The following is a 5,506-nucleotide window of genomic DNA, read 5'->3' as shown; positions in this document are numbered from 1 at the left end:
GGAAATTTAGGGAAATCTCTCCAATGGGGCATGGAGGAATGGGACAGAAATTGAGGGGAAATCTCTCTGGGGCATGGAGAAATGGAACAGGAAGTTAGGGGAAATCTTTCCAATGGGACATGGAGGAATGTGACAGAAAGTTAGGGGAAATCTCTCCAATGGGACATGGAGGAATGGGACACAAAGTTAGGGGAAATCTCTCCAATGGGACATGGAGGAATGGGACAGAAAGTTAGGGGAAATCTCTCCAATGGGACATGGAGGAATGGGACAGAAATTGAGGGGAAATCTCTCCAATGGGGCATGGAGGAATGGGACAGAAATTGAGGGGAAATCTCTCTGGGGCATGGAGGAATGGAACAGAAAGTTAGGGGAAATCTCTCCAATGGGGCACGGAGGAATGGGACAGAAAGTTAGGGGAAATCTCTCCAATGGGGCATGGAGGAATGGGACAGAAAGTTAGGGGAAATCTCTCCAATGGGGCACGGAGGAATGGGACAGAAAGTTAGGGGAAATCTCTCCAATGGGGCATGGAGGAATGGGACAGAAAGTTAGGGGAAATCTCTCCAATGGGGCACGGAGGAATGGGACAGAAAGTTAGAGGAAATCTCTCCAATGGGGCATGGAGGAATGGGACAGAAAGTTAGGGGAAATCTCTCCAATGGGACATGGAGGAATGGGACAGAAAGTTAGGGGAAATCTCTCCAATGGGACATGGAGGAATGGGACAGAAAGTTAGGGGAAATCTCTCCAATGGGACATGGAGGAATGGGACAGAAAGTTAGGGGAAATCTCTCCAATGGGACATGGAGGAATGGGACAGAAAGTTAGGGGAAATCTCTCCAATGGTACATGGAGGGATGGGACAGAAAGTTAGGGGAAATCTCTCCAATGGGGCATGGAGGAATGGGACAGAAAGTTAGGGGAAATCTCTCCAATGGGGCATGGAGGAATGGGACAGAAAGTTAGGGGAAATCTCTCCAATGGGACATGGAGGAAGGGGACAGAAAGTTAGGGGAAATCTCTCCAATGGGACATGGGGGAATGGGACAGAAAGTTAGGGGAAATCTCTCCAATGGGACATTTAGGAATGGGACAGAAAGTTAGGGGAAATCTCTCCAATGGGACATGGAGGAATGGGACAGGAAGTTAGGGGAAATCTCTCCAATGGGACATGGAGGAATGGGACAGAAGTTAGGGGAAATCTCTCCAATGGGACATGGAGGAATGGGACAGGAAGTTAGGGGAAATCTCTCCAATGGGACATGGAGGAATGGGACAGGAAGTTAGGGGAAATCTCTCCAATGGGACATTTAGGAATGGGACAGAAAGTTAGGGGAAATCTCTCCAATGGGACATGGAGGAATGGGACAGAAATTTGGGGGAAATCTCTCCAATGGGACATGGAGGAATGGGACAGAAAGTTAGGGGAAATCTCTCCAATGGGGCATGGAGGAATGGGACAGAAAGTTAGGGGAAATCTCTCCAATGGGGCATGGAGGAATGGGACAGAAAGTTAGGGGAAATCTCTCCAATGGGGCATGGAGGAATGGGACAGAAAGTTAGGGGAAATCTCCCCAATGGGACGCCAACAATTAAGCGTAGTGGATTTCTAACCTCTCTGTACTCTACAAAGAACGTTTCTGGCTGTACATATACTTTCCAGGCACTGGCAGGACACGTGTCCTTGTCACGAGGACAGTTATATAAGAGGACAGGAGAGCGGTGTGTCACACTGGAATGCAGGAAATGTGCTCTCAGCGGAGGTGAAATCATGAACTAGTAAACAGGTTAGTACATAGCTGAGATATTTAGATGACGCCCGGGGACACTGAGGATGAACCGGCCAATCAGTGATGAACAGAAAGAGTTTCTAAAATATTTTACAATTCTAATCAATGAAGAGTCACAAAAATAGACCAAGAATAACAATAAACACTCTACATGTATGTATGACATCAGGAAAGGCCACAAACGAGCCGCAAGCTGTCACTTGGTGATCTGGTCAAATGACCAATCCTGAGACATTGGTCGGATGGACTTGGTCCGAGGATTTTTGGGAAGGGGGTGTTCAGACAGAGCCAAATTCCGAGACTTTCTCTGCCTGGAAAGTCCTGCCTTCTCATCAGAAGTCTCCAAATCGGTCCATTGGCAGTGTCCCTTTTCTGGCCAAATGACTGGCGCTCACAAGATGCTCTATACCGGTCACATGACCAGTGCCTCCGCATTGGTCTGTTGATGGGTGTCCCTTTTTGGTTGCATGACTGGTGCCTCCACTTTGGTCATATGACCAGCACCTCTACATTAGTCCAATGATGGGGTGTCTGGTTTTTGGTCACATGACTGGATGCTCAGCTTCGGTCACATTACCAGAGCCTCCACATTGGTCTGTTGGCTGGTGTCCCTTTTTTTGATCACATGAATGGTGCCTTCACTTTGGTCACATGACCAGTTCTTCTACATTAGTCCATTAAGGGCTGTCCTATTTTTGGTCACATGACCAGTGCCTGTACATCAGTTCATTGAGGGGTGTCCCATTTTTGGTCACCTGATCAGAACCTCTACATCAATCCATTGAGGGTGTCCCATTTTTGGTCACGTGACCCGTGCCTCTACGTTAGTCCATTGAGAAGTGCCCCTTTTTTGGTCACATGACCAGCACCTCTACATTAGTTCTTTGATGGGTGTCCAATTTTTGGTCACTTGACTGGTGCCTTTGCTTTGGTCACATAACTAGTGCCTCTACATCAGTTCATTGAGGGGTGTCCCATTTTTGGTCACCTGATCAGAATCTCCACATCAATCCATTGAGGGGTGTCCCATTTTTGGTCACGTGACCAGCGCCTCTACATCAGGCTATTGAGGGGTGTCCCTTTTTTAGTCACATGACCAGCACCTCTACATCAGTCCATTGAGGGGTGTCCCATTTTTGATCACATGACTGGTGCCTTTGCTTTGGTCACATGACTAGTGCCTCTACATCAGTCGATGGAGGGGTGTCCCATTTTTGGTCACGTTACCAGTGCCTCTACATCAGGCTATTGAGGGTGTCCCTTTTTTTGGTGACATGACCAGCACCTCTACATCAGTCCATTGATGGGTGTCCAATTTTTGATCACATGACTGGTGCCTTTGCTTTGGTCACATGACTAGTGCCTCTACATGAGTTGATTAAAGAGGGGGTTCACCCTAAAAACATTTTTTTTTCTAGCATTAAATCAAGCATAGTAGCGCGAGCTACAGTATGCCGTTATTTTTTTTCTTGGCGCCGTACTCACTGTTTAATGCCATAGTGAAGTTTCAGACTCCCCGCGGGGAATGGGCGTTCCTATGGAGAGGGAAGATGATTGACGGCCGGCTATGGCGCGTCACGCTTCTCCGGAAATAGCCGAAATAGGACTTGGCTCTTCACGGCGCCTGCGCCTAGTCTGTGCGCAGGCGCCGTATAGCGCCATGAAGAGCCGTGACCTACTCCGGCTATTTCCGGAGAAGCGTGACGCGCCATAGCCGGCCGTCAATCATCTTCCTCTCCATAGGAACTCCCATTCTCCGCGGGGAGTCTGAAACTTCACTATGGCATTAAACAGTGAGTACGGCGCCAAAAAAATAAATAAAGGCATACTGTAGCTCGCGCTACTATGCTTGATTTAATGGTAGATTGTTGTTATTAAGGGTGAACCACCGCTTTAAGGGGTGTCCCATTTTTGGTCACATGACCAATGCCTCTACATTATTCCATTGAGGGGTGTCCCTTTTTTGGTCACATGACCAGCACCTCTACATCAGTTCATTAAGGGGTGTCCCATTTTTGGTCACTTGACTGGTGCCTTTGCTTTGGTCACATGACTAGTGCCTCTACATCAATCTTTTGAGGGGTGTCCCATTTTTGGTCACATGACCAGCGCCTCTCCATCAGGCTACTGAGGGGTGTCCCATTTTTGGTCACATGACTGGTGATTTTGTTTGAGTCACATGACTAGTTTCTAGTCAGGCCGCTCTCTACGTTGCAGATAGAGAAAGGAGCTGTGTGTTAGGGCCGGGTACACACGGACAAACATGTATGGTGAAAGCGGTCCGTCGGACCGTTTTCACCATACATGTCTGCCAGAGGGCTTCTGTACGATGGTTGTACACACCATCGTACAGAAGTCCGCGCGTAAACAATACGCGGGGCGTGTCCGCGGTGTCGCCGCGTCGATGACGCGGTGTCGCCGCGACAATGACGCGGCGACGTGGGCGGCCCGCCTTTAAAATGCTTCCACGCATGCGTCGAAGTCATTCGACGCATGCGAGGCACGGCGGGCGGCTGGACATGTACGGTAGGTCTGTACTGACGACCGTACATGTCCGAGCGGGCTGAATTCCAGCGGGCTGTTTTAAAACAAGTCCAGGAATATTTGTCTGCTGGGAAAAGGCCCGGCGGGCAAATGTTTGCTGGAATTCGGCCCGCTCGCGCCCACACACGAGCAAACATGTCTGCTGAAACTGGCCTGCGGGCCAGTTTCAGCAGACATGTTTGCTCGTGAGTATGGGGCCTAAGTGGGCGTCCTGACTCTCCTGTAGTTCAAGGGAGGGGGCGAGCACGACACTCCACACCAGGAGGGAAAGCCTTGCATTACTGTGTGGAGTTACAGACAGAAGAACAGGAAGTGAGGATTTCTCAGAAGAAATAAGGACATTTAAAAGCAAAATGGAAGGATGAGGTAAGTGAAGGAGGACTGCACTAAGGTAAAGGAAGATATTTAGGGGAAAAAAATTGTACCTTTACAACCCCTTTAATTTCGATACTTGGAGGGAAATATTCTACAAACAATAAAAGATCACAGAATGAAAACTATAATATAGTATAACACAACAATATAATATAATACAATATAACACAATAATATAATACAATATAACACAATAATATAACACAACAATATAATATAACACAACAATATAATAAAATATAATATAACACAACAATATAATATAACACAACAATATAATAAAATATAATATAACACAACAATATAATATAATACAATATGACACAATAATATAACACAACAATTCCCTGATGTTGTAAAGCGCTGCGCAAACTGTTGGCGCTATATAAATCCTGTATGATAATAATAATATAATATAATATAACACAATAATAGAACACAACACAACAATATAATACAAATTGTATTATATTTTATTGTTGTGTTATTTTGTATTATATTATATTTTTGTGTTATATTTTTGTGTTATATTGTATTATATAATATAACACAATAATATAAAACATTAAAATATAATATTATTATACAATGTAACAAAAATCATATAGTACGATATAAAATAATCATAAGTCTGACAGTTCTATGACCCCGGGCTCTGTCCCGTCCTTGCTGGGACTTGTAGTTCTCCCCCCACCCCCCACTATTTGACTGGCTCAGGTAGCTCTGCGGGGAGAGTCACATGTTCAGCCGGCCCCGCCCCCCCTGCCACACGTAATATGGCGGCGGGGGGAGGT

The sequence above is a fragment of the Rana temporaria genome, chromosome 11, assembly GCF_905171775.1.
Source record: "Rana temporaria chromosome 11, aRanTem1.1, whole genome shotgun sequence".
Classification (NCBI taxonomy): Eukaryota; Metazoa; Chordata; class Amphibia; order Anura; family Ranidae; genus Rana; species Rana temporaria.
The sequence above is the reverse complement of the archived record's forward strand: the minus strand, read 5'-3'. Positions refer to the sequence as shown.